Here is a 23,771-nt window from a genome sequence, read left to right as displayed (position 1 = left end):
TCAGTCAAGCTGCATCTGCACTCTTGAAGGCCAGGAAGAACAAGGCACCCATGCACATCCACTGCTGCCCACAGGTACAGCAGGGTGTTTTCATGGCAATATACAACCCTGTTCTGTGGCACACATCGTTACTCAGAAGCTGCACAAAACTGAAATCCCAATTCATTTTCTCTCAACAGAAAACAATCTAGATGTTCTGTACTAAGTTAAGGCCGTTATCCTCCTATCAGAAATCACTCCCAAGAATGTTAATTTGCTCATAATTATCACACAGAGTTACGAAATTCAATTCAGTGCACTGGCACTCTCAACACAGGCTTGAACAAGTCATACTAGTTTGTTTTGAAGCAACAGCTCACTACTTCAACAAGTCTTAGTTTGCAGTGGGTAGTGTCAGGTAACACAGCCTCCATTTGCACAACCTGGGAAATAACCAAAGCTTTACACAATGTCCTGCAGACCATTTCACAGAACAGAAACACAGTTCGATAGCCCATTAGGTCTTCAAAATATTAATTACAAAGTTTCTTACACGCATAGGAGAACTCAGTGCTGACCTCAACCACCCTGCAGAAGATGTCAGCACATTTCCACAAGACGAGGGGCCTGGCTTACAGCACTTAGAGTAGCAAAGCCAGCGTGATTTTTATGGACTACATTTGTTACTGATACAGCACTGTACTTAGCAAAATACAGTCCCTGGGTACTATGTGAGATACTAAGGAGACAACTTCTAACTGCAAATGATTGCTTTTTCTGAGGCATACGGTGGCCCATTGCCAGATGTCACTAGCAGCTGGAAAAAACCTCCCTCGATGACCAGACGTTCAAGACCAGCAGGAGCCCTCCTGCAGAGAAGTACGTGTACACACACGGGGCACACAGCTCTGCACGCTCCTGCTGTCACAAAGCACAGCAGAGGTGGTGCTGGGGGTTGAAATGCAGGCGCTGGGCTCACCGAGAAGTGCCACACGTAAATCTTGTCTTCATAGAACAGCCCATTTTTCCATTTAACAGTCTTTATTCTTCTCTTCTACAGACTGTCATTTTAAAGACGTTGAAAAGACATCAAAGACAATGTCACTTAATTTATTCAGGAGTAAAATGCATACCTGTCCCCTACAGCCATTAGCAGCAGCACCACGAGCACACCAATAGACTCAGACAGCCTCACCCCACGGTTCTGTAGCAACAGCGCAACTGAAAGGAAGCAGGGCAGCTGGGTTTTATGCAGAACTTGTTGCTTACAATTCTGTGCTGAATTTTTAACCAGGAAAAAGGTGCCCACAAAAAGCTCCAGTTCTGTGGCTCACACAGTACCAAGAACAACACTGCGCCGATCCCAGTGGTCTTGTATTTTCCAGCTGATCTCCACACATCACATCCTTAATTCTCCTATAACCATGCTGACATGAGGGACACAAACATGTCAAGAGATGGTGGCACTTCACAAATAGAGTCATTTTTGTGTAAGTACAACATACACATGACCTCTCACTGCTTGATTCATGCCCTATAACAAAATCCAAAGCTCTGGATTTACACGCTTGCTGACTCAGGGCTTCTGCAAACCCAGCCCAGAGTCCTTTCACTAAAACACCGACAGCCTGAAATGCACCCAGGCAAAACATCAAATTGCTGCAATGCCAATTATTGCAATATTGAAACTGTCTTGTCAACAACAACAACGAAAACATTCTGACAAAAGCCTACTGTAAAAAAAAACAAAAACAAAAAGAAACCACGTAGTGTTCCTTTAGAACCACAATAGGAGCCTGCACACAAAACCTCTGGACAACGCTTTGCATTAAAGAAAGAAAATAGTAAAACTAAACATTTCAGCACACGTAACTGAATTGCAACTCAATAGAAAAAGTAAAACTGTCCCCACAGAAAGCTTCTACTGCCTTTGACTTCCACATCAGGCCAGAGTCACTCCTCAGGCTGTGTTTATAGAGCACCCTGAGCTGGAAGGGATTCTTAAGGATCATCGACTGCAATTCCCAGAGTTGTTCCTCCCTCTCACTGAAGAAAACCAGTCTTTCAGACCACATTCCTCCCTGATAAGTTTTATCATCTGACTGATACAGTTGTAACAAGCAGCATAACATTACATCCAATTCATCTCCATCTTCCAGATACTAAAAAGGCAACACTGAAAACTTCAAGTTTCAGTATCTGACAGATGAGATAACCTGAACCTGCAAAGCAAAAAAGAAAGGCTGCCTTTAAAAGAATCCATAGAAACCAATAAAAGTAGACATGCTAAACAAGCAAACACTTCTGAACATCACCAACGATATAAAAAGTGAATGCTATAAGAAAAGAAAACTTACTCCTTGACCTCCACAGAAAACCAGGTTCCAACCCGAGAACAAAATCAGCTTAATAATAGCTGTTCGGTTAACCAGTCATCTCTTCATATTAACTTATACAACACATCTGGCCCTGCCACCCCTATCCTCCAGAGATCCTGAAACACTTCAGATAGAGAACAGGGTCTGGACTAAGAGCACTGACTTCTATAGAATTACTACTGATTAATATGTGTTGCTAAAGATGTTCACATTCTCCTCTTCCTTCTTTAATTGGCATCTTTTCGGTCGGAACATTTAACCTCCGGACCTTTCAACTCTTATATGGCTTTATTATTCGCTGTAAGCAATTACATCCCATGCACTTCCCACAGTTTAGATTCTTCAAAAACAGAAATCTCATCTTTTATGTGACCTTAGCAGATGTGATTTGGTTATTATTCCTTTAAGCCTTTGAATGTAAAGCAGACTTGGACTCATTTTCATCATTCATCTCATGCAGCAGCTGAAACTGCAGTCAGCTCCTTTAATCCCAAAGAAGGCCTTTTTAAATGGTTTTCAAATACTACGTCCATTCCACCAAACACACAAGGCATGATTGATCAAAGAAATAGGGCAATAGCACCTAGGGCGTACTGGTCCTGTCACGTGCAGGGCTGTCAGCCTTCTGCTCCTGTTGTCCCTGCAATGGGGAAGCCCTGACATTGACAGTTCTAGGAGATGTTTTACACCACATCTCTTTACTGAATCTCTTTTTTAATGCATACACGTTGCTTGCCTGGCTCATTGCTATCAGAAGACTGCTAAGTAGCTAACAACTCAAAGGAAGAATAGGTTTGGGGTTTTTTTTCCCCCTGTTCAAACCATAGTTAAGCAGTTCAAATTCCCTCAAGACAGGCAAAAATAATTACACTTGGCAGCAGGAAAAGAAAACTATGAAGATAATTGAATTCCATTTTATTAAACAAAATATGAGGGGCATGGATATTATATTTACCTCTATTACAGCACAATCACATGAACCAAAGCCATCAAAAGAACTGCTTCTGCAGTTCTTCCTGTACTGAATGAAATTTAGGTATTAGTTACAGAGTGAGGAACCATGGAAAGAAAAATCACACCAGTTTCTGAATTAAATGCACGTAAATCCCACACTTGTCCATTTCAGCAATTGAGACATAAAGAGCAAACTTCAGAAAACTGTAGCCACAGTCCATGCAGTAGCTGTACATCAGGTTATCTGAACGTACAAGAAATGGTACTGGACGTGTGCAGTTTCTCACTCCTTTGCACATTCACAGCTGGAATCACGGAAGGTTTGAAAAAGCCATCCAGCACACAGCCATATATACTGCTGATTTCAAGTCTGTCACTGCTTAGTTCTCGATCCTAGATATGAGATACGCTACAGGGAACCATAAGGAAATTTTCAACGTCTTTAAGTTCAACTTTAGAGAGGTGTTATTGCCTCAAGTGGCGCACCAGCACAATCCCAGTGCACTACAAGAACCATTGGATTTTTGAAAAACAATCTCGATAAGGCCAAGTGAGCACACTGTGTCAGAAATCCAGAAAAATGAGCACAACATGCTTTTCATCAAAATATATCAATAGAAGCCTACAGAAGCAAAGGTCAGAAACTGCTCGAGTTCTTTAGAGTAGGCCACCATTACTTGCTGAACTGTAGTAAATTGTTTCGTCTCTTTTAAGTTTTCCATCTGAAAGAAAGCCTGTAAAAACTCCAGTATTTAAAAAAAATACAGATGGAGCTTTGAAACATTTCAGTATGAACATGGTTCATATGAACATGTAAGGAATTTCAGGAGCAAAGGAATTTACAAAGCACTGTGCTGAACGGTATCCATTTCATCACAAAGCGAAAACTTCCTTTAGATCCTTCCAATTTTTCTAACGTTCATAATGTCTCTAACTCACACAAATTCTCTAGCATCAAATACTAGTAGGATCACAGAGCAATCTTGTTCATTTTTTGCTCTTTACACAATCTCTCTTCTCTCTAATCTCAATTTTATATTGCCACCGATTCCCGAAACAAGATGCAACAACAACAGATGAACAGACAAACGGTCCCACACATCATTCCAAAAATCTCCTTTCCTTCAGGAAATCATAGTATAAGCATGAATTCTGTCAACGGAAATATTTATCATACCTAAGTCTATTTCCCTTTCAATTTCTTCTATATTACGCTTAACTTACTAGGAAGTTCAGCTAAGACAAGATATGAAACACTAATTCAACTTAAAATGTAATCTTTTAATGACAGCACATTGATCCCATGTGACCGAAACCAAGATTTTGTCACATGGGAGCACTGCAGGATGAGCAGAAAGGATGCATGACTGCCCTCTATTGAGTGCAGTGTTACACCAGATGGGACAGGAGAGACGATTCACCCTACAGCTTGCTTCCAGTCCTGCCGTTAGTGCGGCACCATGGCAGAAACTTACTATGTCTGCTTTGGAGTAGCTGTAGATTGCATTGCTTCTGTCCTTACGTGCCTCTTTATGCCTCCTTAGCAGAGAACTACAGCTCAGAGGCAGCAGGACAGCACTCATCTCTTCACAGAGCAACAGATGACCTCAGCCTCTCCTACAGAAGCGAGTACCAAAAGTGAACACAGTCCTGCCATCTCCCACTCCCTGGGGGACTGCTACATTCCTGTCCAAACAGCATTCTGCCCTATGTTCTGTGTAGCATTAAGGTACCACCTCACAACTGGTGTTTAAAAACACAGACGATAGCTAACTGAATGTTAGCTGTGCTGCTGAGGAGCAGGTCTTCTTATAAGCTCCATTTCCCATGAATAAAAGTAACAGAGGAATCCAATACTTGAGCAATATGAAACATATTGTGAATTAAATCAGGACTGCGACTTTATTTTAATGCAATTACTTGCTAATTTAATATCTCTGAATAATTATTGCTCTGGGGCTTTTGCCTGTAACTCAATTAACTCTTCGCATTTTATTCAGCTTGTAACGTACAAAACTATACTATGCTAATGGAGAAACTGCAATTATTTACTTTGTGCATTTCCTGCTGACTGAGGTTATTGTAGCATGCAAGAGATGTCAGCACATGACAATAAAATACTTACATGCTGCACTATTATCAGAGACTGAAGTTCCATCATTCGTCACTGAATTCTTGTTTTTTGGCTAAGCAGGAAGGCATCACCTTGTTACGTGAAAGCATGGCACTGCTGAAAGCCCATCCTCAGTTTTAACACGAGTTAGAGATTTTCCCAATGGCAAAGAATTCCAGATATCATTTAACGAAATGAAATAGTTGCATTCTTCCTGTTTACTCTAGTGACTGCTGTTTAAAAGGCCTATATGACCATGAAGGCAGATTTATAAGAGATTAAACATTAGGCTCCTTTATTTGTTTAAATGAGTAACAATCATGTTGCATTATGTCATATTAACAGGCTACTTAAACATCAATAATATAAAAAACAGTCAATGAAAGACCACGCTGCCAAGTGCTACAGTACGTTTGTCCAAGTTCTATTAAGGCTAAGGCTTTCAAAGGAGGAAAAAAAGCTTAAGTGGAACAAGAAGTTTTCATGTATAGACTTACTAGTATACCACAATAAATCATACGATAGGGTATTTTATTCAAGCCCAACGAAGCCTGAGATAGCAGCGCTTTGAGGTGCTTTGGGAGGACTGGATTGCTCTCAGCAAAGTCACAAGGTTAACAACGCACCAACGTTGTGGCAACCTCCTCCAAACTTATTCACAAAATTCCCTCTGCAGTGCTAAGGATGACTGCTGTACTTCGTATTCAGTGGCCTTTAAGAGGCGCGTCAATAAAGGGAACCAACCTTACAAGACTTAAACCTCCAACCAAGGAAGAACAAAACAAAAGGAAGCAAAAATCCAGCATGCGTTCATAAGAGAACAAGCAATATTTACTCATGAGTGGAAAAAAGGAATACATAAAACTCAAAGGAATCAAAAGGAAAAAGTAAAAGCCGTAAAAGTCAAAAGTCAAAGCATGAAAACCTTTGTGAAACAGAGAACACAGATTTGAATTTCAAACAGCCTGAAGGACCTTTAGCCCAAATAAACTGAATTGCTGCCAGAATGCTGACTCCTAAATCATAAAATCAGAATTAAAAGAATAGATATTAAAAGCAAAGGAGAAAAAAAAAATCCAGGCTTTGAATTGTTGTTTTTGTTGTTGTGTTGTTGTTGTTTTGTAGCACCTGTTATTAAATGTGAGCTTTTTTGTTCTTGTTGCTTTCTTACATTAGATAAAAGCATTCTCACAATCAGTCAAAACTAAGAGTAACAACAGCAAGAAAAAGCAAAAAACAGGCCACTTCCATGAAACTTTTGTCTCATTATTAGAACCACGGACACCAGCAAGGTGTGAATTCAGCTCACTACAAATACCATCCGGTACTGAAAGATTTGATTGATTTTAAATGGGAGAACAACTGGTTTAGCACTGCATGTTCCCTGCTCGCACGACTTAATGCCAGAACAGCCTGCTTGGCTTCTTAACGCTGGTGTCCCCGTTTCAAAACCAACCAGTGCCTCCTACCTTCAAGAACAAGTCTCCAGATCAACGGCTCTGGTGCAGCCGCATTTTTAAAGACAACAATATGAAAGTTGTGGCTAATTTAGTAACTATTTTAATGCCTTTATCAAATGCTCTTTCCCTCCAAACCAGTACTGTTACACTGTCAAGACACCAAGAGAAAACATGCATAAATCTTCAGGAGGAAAAAAAACAAACAGTAAAATCTATATAGCTTAATCTATCTTGATAACAGATGCCTTCTCACATGATTTTTGTGAGCATTTTCATTTTCATAGGTTAAGATGTTGAGATTTCTCAGCTCCTCTACATCTTTGGTGCCGTTCAATTCACAGAGGTTCCTAAAAATCCTTGAGCATCCAATTTTTATAATGAAAGTGCGTTCAATTATCACCCAATCACCTACCACTACCACTACTGCACTACTTTCAAATGCAATAAGAAGTATAAAACACACTATGGGGCTTGTAACAGCATGGAATGAGAACTGTTTTAAAGCAGATGTCTTTTGACACAGTAAAAACACGTTCCCTGATTGAATGTTTCACACTCAGGGTAAAAACTGTCCATCAGTCTTTCCAGGAAAAGAGCAAATTGCTCAGTAAGCAGCAGGTATCTACGACTTCCAGAAGGTTTGGAAACTGAGGCTTTCACTGCAAATTAACATTTGAAAACCAAGCTTAAAATAGGATTCATCTTTATGACATCCTTCACACCACAGGAAGTTTCTGTTGATGGCACAAGGTGGGTCACGTAAAATCTAAGTCAACACAAAGTTAATTCTAGATTTGGTGATAAAAGCTAAATCATAGCTCTAAATTAAAGGAGTATGAAACTCACTGATAGCACCTCAGGAAAGAGTTTCATATTACTTCATTTCAGCAGATGTAGCACAGCTCAAAGGTCTATCTTTTATCTAAAAATTATGGCTTTCAAACTGATAAGCATCCATTCACATGTGCTCCTAAGTATATAAAAGAAAAATTTTCAAAGGCAAAAAGGACAACAAAAAGCAGTGTGAAATTAATGCTGAGGAGCTCAAAAACCCCACAAACCTCACCCTGTTCCTACCAGTAACAGTTCTTACAGCTGTAGAATCATAGAATCACCAAGGTTGGAAAAGGCCTAAAAGCTCATCCAGTCCAACCGTTCACCTATTCCCAATAGCTCCCACTAAACCATGTCCCTCAACACAACATCCAGTCAATTCACCTGTAATCCTTGTTCTCTGCAAAAGCACATCTCAGATCTGGCCAGGCCTCATCAAGAGAAAGGAAAACATATAATGATAAAGAGCAGGTAAAAATTAAACTGTCCAAGTTTCTTCCCTTCATTCCTCAAGAACTGCAGCTTCCTCCAGAAAGGGCAGATGGAGAACCAGAACGAGTCATGAAGAGGTTTCAAGTGATGGAAAAATTATCCGTAGAAGGGCAAAGAGAAAAGTCAGTTTTCCCTCAACCTCCACCCAACTTCTAATAGGAACACGATTCACAGAGAACTAGTAAACAGGCCAGAAGCCAGATGACTTGCAAAAAACATCCCCAAGACACACCACAAAAACCACCCATGTGAAAAACACACCTCAGAACATACATTTTTATAGGCATTCAGTATGAATATAAAAGAAATACAGAACAACTTCAAAACAGACATGTTTCTTTCCAAGGCTGACCAAGCTGCTTTCCATCGTCTTTCCAAAGATGAACTTCATTCTCCAAAAAGGACACTCATTTAATGAGGGTGCCTGCACATCTTCACTGAGTAGTGAAAAATGGGAGACCAACACACATGCAAGAATATATGTCAACTTTTCTCCTATGTGCTTCTTCTAAAAGCATTACATAGATCAGTTTTTCTCCAAACTCCATTCTAAGGTGCTTAAAACATACTCTTTTGAAAACCTGAATCAAAGAACAAACCACCTTTGCAACTGCCACACAGAAGATCCAGCAAAAAGGTTCAAACTGAAACACAAAGCAGAGGGCCAGGAGGACTGATAAAGACCACTCCCAAAAAAAGAGCAAAAAAAAACAAAACAAAAAACACAGACTTTAAGAAGACAGAAATTTAAGGATCATATCAACAACTCAGTCTACTTAAAAGGAACTTTGGGACTGGAAGACTGCTTAGCTTGCAACTGACAAAAGGAAAGTGATTTGTGTTATGGTATGAAGCGGTCATCTTCCTGCAAAGGCGCTGCTTCTACTTGGAAGTGGAAGTAGTCTAGGCCACCAAATCTCCTAAGGATTTTCCCAAGCTAGCCAGATCCCATTTTCTTGCTCAGGATGCCTTCAATATCACTCAGGTTTATCAGTCAGCTTAGGCTCCAGTTACAAGGACTACCAGATGTGCATGCAGCGGGGGTGGATAATACTCCAAGTGATTTTCCTCCTGTGGGAGTTGTTCCCTTTAGGATTGTTTGGAACTGTTTCCCTCCCTTTAAACTCTTCTAGACCGTAATGTTATCCGAGAGTTTTTAACTTACATGCTTTCTGCAGAAAGGGAACACAAAATGAGTATAAATGGGTGTTTTATCTTTACCGAGCCTCTTGTGAATTTCAGTCCCTCTTCCATCAACAGATAATGTTTAATCTAGTAAAGTTTGGCATAATTTAAAATAATGCTAGTCTCAAAAGTCTTGCAGATCTCTAGCATTTGGAATGTTATTCTTCTGGGAACCCATTAATCTTCACAAAAGGGTCTCAAAGGGCCATTTTAATTAGCAGATCCAAGTAATCTGCAAAAACTAAAATACAGCCAAATTGCTCCACATGTACTGCCAGCTCATTAAAAAGACCAAAAACCTCAGTTCAACATTAAACAATTCCCATAAGATTCTGAAAAAGCTTACACAAGTACTATATTTATCATTTGTTTAAATGCTAGGAAAATTTACTATGATCTATGAAAACAATTTCACATAATTAGCCTTTTAGAGCTCAGGTTCTAATATGAGTTATAACTGCTACTACACAGTGAAGTTACAAAGGTACATCCACGTGCTCCCATTCTCCTGTTTTTCACAAATCATTTCCTTTAGTCTGCCCAAAAAGAGAAATGTAGACCCAAAGCTAATTCACCTGAACATGAATTTCAGTAGCTACCAGAGCTGCTTTGTCTGTCTGCGTTTTACTTCTTGCCAAAAATAAAGGTATACAGTAGGTAGTTTACTTCCTATGACAGAACAACGTAATAAAGAAATTTTTTAACGCACAATTTCCTTGTCAGCTCAGTCACAACAGAAATACGTTCATAAAATGACTTGCAACTCAGGTCCAGGCCTATCATAAACACAGACTAAACATCACACTGTGATCCATATGAAAACTGACAAGAATGGAGAGTTCAAGAGATGATACAAAAGTAAGGCAAGAAGAAATCCTAAAAGAACGAGGATATAAATAAGGGCAAACAGGATTCACGGTAAGAATAGACTGAAAACAACACCCAGGGATTAGAGATGAATTTTAAATACTCAGCACCTAGAGTTTAGTTCAGATGGCTCATCCAAAGTCAATCCTCAAGAGCCCCCAGGTTACCTACCCAAGCATGGCCGTGCCTAACCCAGTGCCACCTTTGTCTCAGGCTCCCCACTGCAAGGTCACACAGTGCTTCCCTCATTATAAGTGCAGACGCTAAGATAAGCCACTGCTCTTCACAACCTGTCAAGGGCAAAACATGTCTTTAAGGAAAAAAAGATGAGTTAAAAACTGAGCTTTCAAGTATTCTACTTCTCGAGCTCTGCCTTGACTTCATTCCCTTTAAGGAAAGTATTAATAATACTTTTCGGTCTGTATTTGAACACATTTATACACGCTTAAACTTGAAGAACAGAATTAGAAATAACACATACAGTGCAGACTTCTCACAAATACTTGAAAAGCACATTTGAGAACTCTGTCATACAGCAAACATAAGGTACACGGATTGCTATGTGTATAGAAGTGCACTGTTACATCTGCACACAGCACGGAACGGACAGCAAGGCAGAATAACTTAAATATCTGAAATACACAGCTGTTTTCTCTGTGCTATAAAAATAGGCAACACAAAATGGAGTTGAAAGACATTTCCACGCTGTAAACCTGTACATCATTACATAGTGAGTTAAAAGAGCCCGTCCAGAAACCATTAAGTCAGAGTTACTGCTTTGTTTTCTGAGGCAAACCAAGTTCCACGCATGTTTAGCTGTCAGTACACCAGGACAGTGTTGACAATTACACATTCCTTTGAAATATTTTTCCCAACTATTCAGAAGCCCCAAGAATTTATTTTCAGATAAAAAGCTCTCACTGATCTCATCGGCCATCAATCTTACTTCGTTCACTGTTGTTTTTTGTCCTCTCCCTGCGCTGTCTTGCCTTCTGATAGGGACGAGATCCATTCAAGCACTGTTCAAAGCAAAGAAGTTGTTTCCTTGTTCCCTAACTCCTTCTGAAGACAGCCAGTGACACTGCAGCCAACGCCGTACGTGGAACTAATTAAGGATGAGGGACACTGCATTAATTAGTTCTTTAAAAATGCATGAAATTTCACCAGAAATAGTCTGGTTGGGTGAAACAAGCGCTACTGGCTTCCTGGTTGACAGCAGTTCTACGTTTTAAAGTGTTCCCCCAGTTTCTACTTGGCAGCTATATAAAAATGCATATATACTGCTACAAAAAGACATTTTTTAAGAGTTTAAAATAACACTTCAGGAGAACACTGTGTTATTTGGCACCTACTGATCCCGGTAAAATTTTACCAAGTACCTTGAAGAGGTAAAAGCTCGTTACAATTGTTTAGACAGAATTAGGTTTTGCAGCTCAGAAGCACATTCAAATCACAACAGGTGCAAAGACATAACAACTGTAAAGCACCACTTAATAGCAACACAGTGCTCTCAAAACCAAGCAACAATGCGTGACAACATCACTGGCAACAAGGGCAGGGACGTTACAAAAGCGACACACTGAACAGAACACCCCAGTTACACTACTGATGAAAACAAAGAGGGAAAGTCCACTCAGCAGCAAAAGATCAAGTTGTAACTCCAACTCTGCAGCTAGAAAATAATCAGCTGTCAGCTATCAAAGAACATTATTTCTCAAGAAGAAGATAAAATACCCCTACTGGAATGTTCGGGCTGGATGCTTAAGCAGTAGGGAAAGAAACAAAACACTACGGCTTATTTGAGTTCATGAGTGAGAAGCTTTCCACTTGGTATCACCGCTGGGAGAAAAATCTCCTGTCGCTGTGTATGAGGAAGGAAGGAGCTTTTGCTGGAAGCCAGCTCTTCCCAGATGAGGAGAGGCCATCTGGGCTGCCCAGGTGTCTATCACAGTAACATCAAAAACACTTCTGACTCGAATTTGCACAGAGCATTTTCGCCTTCGTTTGCTACATCTAGGATGTGGAATAACTTGTCATGCACTCAGAGATAGCTAGTTTTCATCTTATTGCTCTCTGAACTCAGCAAACTCAAAGGCTAATTAAAAAGGAATACGTGTATCAGCTAAAAGCACATCTAAGCTATTTTCCTTCATGAGACAAAGTACAAAACTGTTCTTTTCAACGGAAGAAATTAATGGAAAACATTAATAGCAACCTATTTCTGTACTTCACTTTATCATCTAAACATTACAAAGCAGACCAAGAGCACTACCTGCAGCCACACACACAAACTGTGTGCTACAAATTATAATAAAGCAAACATGTTCTGCAGAGTTTCTGTTTAAAGCATCACTGCAGACAGATGGATTTATTTTGATGGAAAAACAAACACTTATCAGCACAGAAGCTCAGTTTGGCAATCGCCCTGATAATCACCTATTAACTTTCATGACTGCAAACACTCACAACTAAAGAAGGATAATCTCAGTCTTAGACTTTCACCTGCATGACATTTTTGTTTCTCAGATGCAGGTGTCCACATCCATCACACTGTAAAGTGAAGTCTCCATCTTTTTTTATTACATTAGAGTTGATTTGCTGTAAAATGCAAGGAGTTGGCAGGAAATCTGGCTACTGCTCTTATAGTATTCAGCATCCATTAATGTAAAATGAAAATCGAAATGTTCTCTTGATTGGTTCAAGAGAAAGAGTTTATGATCTGTTTAACTCTGCAGATGATCTGTCCTACAGTGTTGACTGCAAAATCTCAAACCACATCATTAACTAAATTTAAGACTGAACTAAAAGCTCCACACATTTTCAGATTTTATCTACATTTACAACATTTCCAGAATAAGCCAGATTTCCCCAAGGCAATCTTGTCATTTTGTTCAAATCTCTACCTGGGAGTCACTCTCATCTGAAATATGTTCATTATTTACTCACCTGCAAACAGAATTTCTGAGAGGTGGGTCTGAATTAGACTTTGTGCACAAGTGATAAAAGAAGTTTGGCCCCAAAGACGTGCATTATTCCTGAAATTATCAGCATTAGTATTAGAAAGTATTAGAAAAATTATTGCTGCCATAGGTCAGCTGCACTTTGGAGTTCCCAAAACCCTAAAAGGGGATTCCTTACTCCTTAGCAGATCTGCACAGAAGCTAGTGTTGGCAAGAAACACGAACCGATGTAATCTGACGATGATGCCCAAAAAATTACCTAGTTTTATGCCAGTCATAATTAGCTATAATAGCAGCAATTAAATCCCATTCTGTAAACGAATTCATAGCTGTAACTCATCACAGTCATGAGTCTCTCACTTGCTTTTAAGTACTACAGCACATCCTCAGCTGAACAAGACAATAAAGAAACAAAAGCACCCATTAGGAACAGCACACAGCCTATTACTCCTTCACAAACAAGTTTTTAAGTGTGCCACTGAATTTCTGGTACAGTAACCCACTCAGAGCTCTGTTACCTCTATCAAGATGCACGCAAACTCTAAGCCTAAAATACTCCTGTAGAAATTGGCACTGAGTAAGGAGGTGGCAGCCTACTGAAAAATACTACTTGTAAGAGGCAAATTTTGGTGAAGCGCTCCGAATGTAACCCATTCCGTACTGCTTGGTTTTCTGACCAACTGTATTTGGACATTTTATAATGCAATGCTGGAAATCCTCCAGGGAGACAGCTCTGAAAGAATCACACAAACACAGAATGGTTTGGGTTGGAAGGGACGTTAAGGTCATCTAGTTCCAACCCCTGCTCTAGGCAGGGACACCTGCCACTAGACCAGGTTGCTCACAGCCCCATCCAGCCTGGCCTTGGATGCTTCCAGGAAAGGAGCATTCACAGCCTCACTGGGCAGCCTGTTCCACCCGCCATCTCACCATCCTCACAGTAAAGAATTTCCTGATCTCTGGTCTAAACCTCCCCTCTTCCAGTTTGAAGCCATGTCCCCTCATCCTGTCACTATCTGCCCTCATGAAAAGTCCCTCTCCAGCTTTCCTGTAGGTCCCTTCAGGTACTGGAAGGCTGCAATAAGGTCTCCTCAGAGCCTTGTTATGTTAATGAAAATTAGAATGAGATAAATAAGGAAGACATCATGCAGAGAACAAGCCAACAGGTGAAATGAACATTTGTAAGTTGATTTCAGCATCTCCAAGTAAGGCCAAGGGAATTTACTCCCCCCCCACCACTAAAAAAATGTTGAAAGACAAGCTTGAAACTTCATCTTTCAAACTGAGTTCAACTCCCACTTTCCCTATTAACCTTATCAACAGCTGCACAGCTCAAAGCATATCAACTATTGATATTTTCAGAATTTGCCATGCAGAAATTACAATGGAATTAAAACAAAAACATCCACGGCTAAGAAAAAGAAACAATATATTCACCTTGTGAGCACAGTCAATATGCATGCCATTACATAAAGAAAGATTGAATGTGAAAACTCTCAGGCATACTTGCAAATGTGGAAGTGTGCAGGAATTCCCCTAATTTGTTCAATAAAGAAGTCAGCAATTGGCAATCATACTGGACATTTCCACAGCAAGATGCCTTAAATTTCATTTGATTAGAATACTGCCTTGAAAGTACAGCTCTGTAATAACACAGTGTATTTGCAAGTTCAAGAGAAATAGCACCTGATCAAGACTGCAAAGCCCAAGATACCAGAATTTTAAGGTTGGAGGTGCCTTTTCTGGGCAGCTCAGATTGCTTAGCAGCTTAAGGCAGTGCTGTCCTGCCTCATCTTTTAGGCAGGCACAGCTGGCAAGCATAAAGAAAAGACAACCACCCATTATTTTAAACACAGAACTTCATGCGCTCTGATCTTGATGAGGAGCATATGAAATTGGCTAAGACCACGTGTGCTTTTTCATCTCCACTGCCCTGGACAAAATCCTACCACTGTGTGTCCACGTGGAATAATCCCAACAATTTTTTAACAGTTTGAATATTATTCCATAAAATACAGTACCTGGAAACAAAACCAAAACATACAATGTATCTTACAAGTTAAGTACAAATCATGTGAATGTCCTGAGGGAACACTGCATACCATTCTAGCAATGACTCCATTAGCTCAGCGTTGTTAGAGATATTCCTCCTCATCTTCTCATCACATTCCCCTTCCATTTCCACAATATCTCAATATATTCTGCATAGAACAGCAACACTCCTTCCTTCCCCAGGAAACGAACTTTATCTTCTCAGCTTCTTTTTACCTACCTCAAATATTCATTAAGTCTTGCCATGACTACCTACAAACTAATGTTAAAAAAAACCAAACAAACAAACATACTTTTTCCAAAGATACATGTGACCTTCCTTGTATGTGAAAACACACTGTCAAATACCAGAAAAATTAAAACTGAAACCTGGAATCAAAACAGGGGATCTTAGGTAACCACTGCCTCCACATTTCTTGTCAAAGATCAGTTCTGAATGGATGCTGAGAGCGTTATAAAAATGTAAATGAGTTTTCAGGATACAGAAAACATGCCTGTGCTCGACATTGAGGTTGTGGGGGTTTTATTGCAGATAGGTATTAGAATCTCATCAGACACTGAAGTGTAAAGACAGATATTACTCACCTTTTGGAAATCCTGGAGTTCAACATTTTAATTTACTAAAACAAATTGAGCACTTTTTTTTTTTTTTTTTTAAACATTTCTACAACTTGGATTCTGTCACACAAATTATTTTTCACGCTCACTGAAGTATTTCCTTTCACTAGCATCTCAACATCCAGTTTACGCATCATAGAAGTTACTTTCAAGCAGCTCAGCATAGGCTGGCTTTTTTTTTTTTGAAGATCAGAAAACTACTGACCCCATCTTGTCCACAGATTATTAATAAGTAAGGGAATAAAAAGATGATAACCCAGATTTAGAATTGCTGACAGTTACCAGGCATGATAGTTTCCAGTCTACAGAGAATACAGAGGAACCTTCATAAAGTTAAGACGATCTTTTTACAATCATGCCTTTATAATCAAGTACTTTGAGGATTTTCTGCAAAGCCTGCTTCAAAGACAATGAAGGTAACTAATAAAAATATGCTTTCCCTCCACTGACCTTCCCTGAAAGTGTCCTATTTTCTGATAAAGGTGCTTGTTTGCTCACAAAATTACAGAGCTACCCAGCTCATTTTGTGGGCGCGCCATAAAAGAGCACAATGCAACTTCAAATTACTACTGTTATGGTTTCAAGCTGCCCATTAAAGTGATGGCTGAGGCCTTCCCACAGGAGCCATCAACGTGGTCAAAGCTGCAGGCAAAGCTAATGAGAAACAAACTCCTCACAACTGTGGCAGCCAGAAAACTTACAGAGAGGGACAAGGAAGGAACTTCCACCAGGTGACTCCAAGAGGAGGCAAATGCAGAGCTAAGGGAAACACACACCTCTCCCCGTATTACCAATGTTAGGTGGGATGATGCTGGGATGCAGAGCTGCTGCCAGGAGCCATGCCTTCCCACCAGTGCTACACCAAGCCCTCGCAGAGCTTATCCAAGTGTGATCCGCCCTCTGGTTGCTGATTATTCAGTTTTTCTCCTTACTAAACTGCATTACAAGGAGCTAAGCTACATCTGACATATTCCTACAAGTACTCCCTCCTCATAAGCTGCATTAAAGTTCTTACAGAGACACTGTATGAAAATGAACAGTTTGAAGTCAGTGAAATAATCTCTCTGTGGCAATGGGGTCTAAATGCAGAAAAAATTAAGAACTTAATTTCTATAGAAAAACAGCAATACTCCGAAATAGAAAGCTAGAGCATTGAGCTGTGTCTCAAAAGACATGAATTCAATTTCAGGATCTCCTCTGTACATAATCTTGCAGGAATTATTCCCCACGAGGATAACATGGCCACACAGAACACTACAGTGGAGATAACAGGGCGGGCAGTCACGTGAGCGCATACACTGATAAGCTTTTGTCATCACCAAGCAAAAGAACTAAATTAAACCTGCAAGAGATTAAGCCTGCACTGCTCACTGCCACCTACCATCCCATCATTCAGCTGCTGGGTGTCCATCCTGGTACTCACAGCTGAGTTTGTGAGAAGCTCGAGCTCACCGTGAGCACACCTCTGGGAGCCACCTGTCGGATGGCACTTGGACTCATGGAGAAAGGACCTTGTTGTCAGTCTGTGCCTGACATCAGCCCACTGGGACAGAGAGGCAGTGGGGGCAGTAAGGCAGACACATCATATTCCCCCCACACCACCATAGGTGGGGACACTGATAAGTGTACCCTCCACACCTCGTGGCCTTGGAGTTCTCATATGTTCCTTAGCAGGAGGACAAAATATCCATTTATTTTCAATGGAAACATCTGCATATCTTCTCATCAGCTTCACAGATACTCTCTTCAGTGAAACTCAAAGAAGTTCCTGCACTCTGCTCTGCAGACTGTCCTGGTCCCTGGGGTGTCAGCTGCTACGCCTGGTTCTGTGCCACCTGCAAATTGCTGAGGGTGCCCCTGTCCCACCAGCCAGGTCATTAACAAAGAAGCCCTCCTGGGGCACACCACCAGTGAGTGGCCTTCAACTAAACATCGTGCCACTGCTCACCAACTCCTGCACACAACCACCCAGCCAGATTTCTATCCATCTCACATTCCGTAGAACACAATTCAGAGCTAGGAAGCAGGGGACTGAGCAATTTCTATGAAGGCGAGACTCGCTTTGCTCATCTTTGATAAAAACCTTTTATGTCTGAATTGAAAGAATAATTAAAGCTTTGGCTTTTGGAGAACAGTAACAGAAAAGAGATACTGGGTGTTCTAATAAAGAAGTAAACTCCTTGCATAACATCTTTAAACAGTTCAACATTATAGACTATTTACACAACTACATGGATGCAGGTTTGTTTCAGCAGTACGTGTAAGGCATGAAAAGTGTCTTTCTTCCTGAAGTTACTTTCAAACAGGTGCTTTGTCTCAGCCAATTTATAGAAATATTTTTCATGTGTTAACATGAAAGCGATTACATGCTGAGACAATCAGTCCCAGAAACAGATACACCACCAGGTTCCAGACCAGTTTGGTAAGAAAAAATCCATTCTAGAGCTCTTTGTCATCAGAAATAAAGCTCTGAAATTCACACTTAGGAAAAAGACAGACAATATTTAAAAGTTATAGAGTTGTGGGTCTTAAATATGAAGCATACATTGTAAGAAACAATAAGATACTACGCAAACTGAACAGAAAAAGAAGGGAAAGTTCTGAATTGCTGATGTGGGAAGGTGAGGAGAGCAAGACACAGGCCCCATAGTTATCATGGGCCGAGACTTCAAAGCCTGTTGTGCGTGAGCTGAACACCTGCACCAGCTACACTGTACATCAGAAACCTCTAAAATCAGGTATAATTTCCATAGGAAAGTTAAGCAGCAACTCACACCGCTAAGGCACATCTCCAGTTCACTGTGTCAACTCATGCAAGAAATCAGCACACGACGGCGCAGTTACCCAATGCTGTTCATGGAAATTACTCCGTAATGCTCAGGGGAGTCAGCTTCCTAAATTTTCCCTCTTTGATAAGGAATTCCACCCCATGAATTCTGAACTCCTTTTTTCTAGCTTGTGATCTCTCACAAGGACGCAATACGACTCGTGACTGATCACCCCTTGGCAGATGGACTGTTCTTTGCCTGGCATCGCACAGACGCAGAACAAAATGACATTACTTCACCAGCTGCACAACAACACAGAGATGGAAACAAATGGTTGGAATACAGGAAAAAGGGAGACAACATTCATCAGTCTGACAGGCAGCAGTCTCAGCAAAGCATCAAGCTACCCAGTGTCAGGAGCATAAGGCATCACAAAGAAGAAACTCAAGGAGTGAGAAGACAGACATCTCGATGCGTTAATATGGAACTCTCTCCAATTGGGACGGGTAGTAGAGAAGAAACTATCAAGATGTTTGCTTACAAGCTACTACACTACTTCCATTACCTCGTTCATACCCAACAGGTGTTAACAGCCTGCTTCTTCCATCTTTTGTAAGAACAGCAGTCTGGAAATGAAATTGAAAAGTCGTGTGCCCAAAAGAGACGCAAAGCAGGACATGAACTAAAACGAGTGGCACGGTACTGTAAATGACTGCAGAACACTCTCTGCATCAGATTGAAACTCTAAAGGAAAAACACCAATCTGCACCATTGTATTCTACAGCAAACTTCAGATGAATTCAAAAGGAAATTCCTCATGTTAACACCAAGCATCCTTTCAGCAAAATCAGTCTCACCTCTGTAAGTATGCACAAGGCACCACAAGACTAACTTCAATTTCAATTTTTGAATAAGCCTCATAAAATCACCTACACATTTTACGCTGCAAGTCAATTTGCATGGTTCCCAAGGAGATAAGTTTTAATAATCTCATCTGGAATCCGCTGATAAAAAAAATGGGGAAAACTAGCATAATGAGATATAATGATGAATTAGTCCCTATAGAAAACTTATCTTTCACTGGGTCCCATCAGGAAAGCCTAGATAATCACCAAACATTTTGTATTTGCTTTCCTTCGTACTTATCTCCAGCTTTGTATTTTACAGTGCCCAGGCAGAATGGTTTTGATGTTCTATCTTTTTCTTTTACAATATACTGAACAGGAATAAAAGACGTGGGAACATTAAGTTACTTGTAAACAAGAATATACATTTTCTATTTGTACAGGCACACTCGAAGTCATTAGGTCATATGCTTTATGAGTTTTATCTACAATCAAAAGGCATTTTTAGAACAATTGCCACATCAAATAAGCTTTGAGTGAGAACTGCAACCTATGTATGCGATGCATGGGCAGGAAGGAGATTGAAAAGGAGAAGGCGTCTTAAAAACTTAAGAAAAGAGCAAGAGAAGGCAATGGAGCCTTCACTTGTCATTCTGCTCGAGTTAAAGGTACTAAAAAAGGTCAAAAGTAAATACCAAATACCCAATATTTTCACAGCATTCATTTTCTGATATAAGATTTGAACAAAAAAAGAACACAAGAGAAACAGGAGTTTTTTCTTACTACAAAATATATTACATGACACGCAAAATACAGTATTGCACTGATCTCCAACTCATGCCATTACTGCTGCTTTTTCAGCTGCACTTCAGATAAGCATCTGTCCAACATAATACATACTATTTTCCTGTTTTCTGACACCGCACTAATCACTAAAAACGTACTGAATAATGTTTGAGTAGGCATCTCTGTTTTCCCAAGTGAAGACAAAGTAAACTGTGACAGACGTACACACAGAGCGACACAGAAGTATCTTTCCTGGTAAGACATCCAAACCCCTCGGGAGGCAGACAGCAAGTAAGGAGAAAATGGACAGTAAGTAAGCAAGATGTAGAAGATCATTCATGCATTATAGATCTTACAGCCCTTCCTGCAGGCATAGTAAGATTTACTAGGATACTCGCAAGGACAGCAGAGAAATGGGAGCTTAATGCAGAAGAGTGTGTGAAGATTTGAGAAGCGGGAAACATTCAGTTTGGCAAAAAGCCCCCATGGCTTCCCAAGGGATTTTTTTCCCTACCCAAGGGAAGGTGCTAAAGTGAAGGTCTCACAGCACCGGCTTTAAGGCATGTACAAAGTCTGAATTTGGATTTGCTGGAGCTGCATCTTCTACAGCAACGTCTACATAAAGAGGTTCTACCGATACATATACTAAACAGATTCTGTTCTATCTTTATTAGGCATTGCTGCTGAGACATTGCTGTTAAGAAAAACCTAAATCCAAAAAGCAAATCTGGTCTCCTTCTAAGTCAACAGGATGTTTTCTATTTATCCTGTCAACTACAAGAAACAGTTTTCATTCAGCAGCTATTGGTTTCTCTATCTCCTGTCTGTAAACAGACAGCCATCACTACTTTACCACTACTTTCAGTGGAAGTTGACTATTTTTTTTTCTTCAAACACGCCATTTGCATTTCATTCCCCAGACAGAGAATTTGATCCAAGCCATTTTCCCACAGAAAAAAAACCCCACGATTTACACATTTAATAACCTCTGGGACTTCTGAGTAAAGTCAGCACCAGGACCAAATAGCTGCTCCACTAAACTAAAAACAATCACTAGAGCTCCGTGTGCATTCGCTGTATGCCTCACCATTCCACAGCATCTAATAAGGTATGAGCTCCACTTGAAACTTTTCCCAAAACTTAAGCATTTGCAACTCGTCTCCCCCATTCAAATCCTTCACCATTTGCTGCCAGTATAGTACTAAAAGCATCCTTTCCTTCAACATCAAGGTCTGTTTTCTAGACATGCACAGGAACACTCAGTGTTTCACTCCTCAAATAGGGAAGGGTGTTAAAAATACTCCAGAGGAGACACTGCCAAAAAATGACCCACTGATACAAAACAAAGCAACCATACAATGTTCAGCATTAGCTAGACAAAAGTCTGCCCAGTCACTTATAAAAATTGATTTAAAGTAACGATATACAGACTAGAAAAGCTTTTTAATTAACGCCTTGCAGTCTTCAATGTTGTTTTCTCATAGTTAAACATGTAGAAACTGCAATCCACTACATTCATAAAGAGATTTCTAAGCAAATGAGAGGTTCAGTTACAGCCTGTGTTTATAGTGCTTACATTTTTGCAAGAACATTTTAATGTTCTTTTTTGCTTTTCCTGCTTTTACATTTTTATGTTTCCAAACAAGCAATTCAAATCATTTTAGAGCTCTATTCGAGCCCTCACTTAAAGCACTACCTTCTGACCAAAGTCAATATCATATTGTCAGTATATTAAATTAAATAAAAGCTCCTAAAGTGTTTTGCTGGGTTTTTTTGTTTTGTTTTTTTTTTTTCCCCCTTTCTAATTTAGTGGCTGTTTCTTGAAGCAAGCTATTAAAGAGTTTCCAAACAAGTCTAAAGACATCCGAATCATCTGAACTAGTGAATTAGTGGTATTGTATCCTCAAGGTATGACATCCATTTACAAACTGTGGAAAGTACTCAGAATTTCCAGTACATACAACCATCTCTTCTAGCAATAACTAGAAACACCGGATATAAACATCTAGAATAATTCTTCCAGCATCATCTAAAAGATATCATTCAAAACAGATAAGAGATGCAAAGAATATTCTTACATGAACACGCATGACACTTGATCTGTTTCTGTTCAAGTACACAGTAACTGCAAAATTTAGGCAGAGGAGTCCTTCCTTGACGAGCTTCTGAGCAACCCCTACTCAAAATCACACACTACGTATTTTAATACAAGCAATTTGCAATACAGTTTAAAAGAAGCTTATAGCAAATCTCACTTTCTACTGCAGGTAAAAGGAAACTTCTGACAAACATTAACATGGAAACCATTACACTGTTGCCTCTCGCATAAGTCCTGGGATAAAACAACTGGAACAATTATGTTTTGATCTTCATTCTACCTGACTCACTGAAAATCCTGCAAGGATCGAAGTGCTTTCCTTCTCTGTCAGTCTGGGTTCCCCCCCCCCAATACACCATTGTTGCACTAACTGCTTTTTGATAAGCCCACTAACTCAATAACATTTCAGGCAGATTTGATACAGTCTCTTCCAAGTAGCAAAGCTGATTTCTTTCCCAATTGGCCCCATATGACTATACAATACAGCAGAAAGTTATTCCAAATATTATCTTAACCCTTTGAGGTTAGGAATTAGCCAGCTGGAAAGCCAGAATCAAGTATTTGAGAGACTAAGGAGGAACCCTCTCAAACTAAAATAAAACAGTACAAAATATTGGCAGCCAACTAAAAGTCTGTGAACATCACACTACAGTTATTAAACATATAAAGACGGTTTCCCACTTCGCAGACAAATTTACCTGACACTCACCTATCCTAAAAAGCATTTTCTGCAATTTGTGTCATTGCTTTACTTGGCTCTGCTATTCTGTACTGCTTAAATAATGAAATAATCTTACTGCTTCACAACACTGACATCCGCACAAGTCAGTCAACCCCAAGCTTTTACCCTGCACGAGAATTGCTCGCACTTTCAAGCTTTTAAAACATAGCTGAAGTGGACTATGTTTCTTACATACAACAGGAAATTAAGCAACAGAAATTAACTCCATGAATATTGTTGTACTGGGGGTTTGGTTTTTTTTTTGTTTCTGTTTTTAAACAGAGACACCCTCAGAAGTAACCTATTAACAGCTGAAGTGCAGTAAGAAGTACCATGCAACATGAAATTACTTTAATGATAAAAATAACGATGATTTCAATCTTTTTTTAATATCATTAACTAGATTACTTGGAATCATCACACTAGTGGTTTTTTTTCCCTCTGCCTGTAGCTAGCAAGCTCTGAAATGTCATTGCTTACAGGCTATTGCACACTCTAATTTAAATTTCAACTCTTCTGATTCTTGACCCAAGGGAACAAGCTGTAACCAAATACAAACAGCAAAAATATTCAGCATTTTAGCTCAGCATTCTGGAACTGGACTGTATAGACATCTACATTTCCCACTCATATCTGGTAGCAGAATGCCACCCTTCTTACA

At 39.9% G+C, this 23,771-nt stretch overlaps 1 protein-coding gene across 1 annotated transcript in view; it reads right to left on the bottom strand.

The window, feature by feature from the left end:
• SPAG16 (sperm associated antigen 16) overlaps positions 1 to 23,771 on the bottom strand; it is a 349,932-nt gene that overhangs the window by 268,353 nt on the left and 57,808 nt on the right. The window lies entirely within an intron of this gene.

The sequence above is a fragment of the Tympanuchus pallidicinctus genome, unplaced genomic scaffold (assembly GCF_026119805.1).
Source record: "Tympanuchus pallidicinctus isolate F22 unplaced genomic scaffold, pur_lepc_1.0 scaffold15, whole genome shotgun sequence".
Lineage (NCBI taxonomy): Eukaryota > Metazoa > Chordata > Aves > Galliformes > Phasianidae > Tympanuchus > Tympanuchus pallidicinctus.
This window is presented reverse-complemented; position numbering and strand designations above follow the sequence as displayed.